This window comes from Mandrillus leucophaeus, unplaced genomic scaffold (assembly GCF_000951045.1).
Source record: "Mandrillus leucophaeus isolate KB7577 unplaced genomic scaffold, Mleu.le_1.0 Scaffold546, whole genome shotgun sequence".
Lineage (NCBI taxonomy): Eukaryota > Metazoa > Chordata > Mammalia > Primates > Cercopithecidae > Mandrillus > Mandrillus leucophaeus.
Genome location: NW_012105875.1, coordinates 280,058 through 281,005, shown reverse-complemented (window position 1 = coordinate 281,005; position 948 = coordinate 280,058).

Here is a 948-nt window from a genome sequence, read left to right as displayed (position 1 = left end):
ACCTCAAGTGATCCACCCTCCTTGGCCTCCCAAAGTGCTCAAAGTGCCTCTCCATGTGCTCAGCCACATAATTTTTTTTTTTTTTTTTTTTTTTTGAGATGGAGTCTGTCTCTCTTGCCCACGCTGGAATGCAGTGGCACGATCTCGGCTCACTGCAGCCTCCACCTCCTGGGTTCAAGCACTTCTTCTGCCTCAGCCTCCTGAGTAGCTGGAATTACAGGTGCACACCACCACGTCTGGCTAATTTTTGTATTTTTAGTAGAGACGGGGTTTCACCATGTTGGTCAGGCTAGTCTCGAACTCCTCACCTCGTGATCCACCCGCCTCAGCCTCCCAAAGTGCTGGGATTACAGGTGTGAGCCACTGTGCCCAGCCAGCCACATAAAATTTTAATGAAACAATTTGATAGGCTCAAGGAAAAGCAGGCCTTCTCTGTGTAAAGGCATTAACACAGAGGCTGCTCTGAAAATAGCTCCAGGGACCATGCCCTGGAAACTCCAGAATTAAGATAAATGTTGTTGCGGGAAACCCCTCTTCAGAATCTCTGTACGGGACAGGATAACGCAGTGGTTCATACCTATAATCCCAGCATTTTGGGAGGCCCAGGTGGGAGGACCTGGGAGGCCAGGAGCTGGAAACCAGCCTGGGCAACATAGCAAGACCCCTGTTTCTACAAAAATATTTAAAAATTAAAAATAAAAAAAGCTCTGCCCCTAGGCTGGAAATTAAGGCTGCTCTGATATTTCAAAGTGACATAGATCCTCCAGATGAGAGTGGGAATTCCTAGTCTCACTACTGCTGTGATTCCAAAGTGCGGTGCCCTCATCTCTGCTCACTGCAACCTCTGCCTCCCGGAACCGAACATATTTTTCTAACCATGACTATCCTACCACCCGCTAGAAAACAGCCCCACGGGACGCGGTGGTTCACGTCTGTAATCCCAGCGCT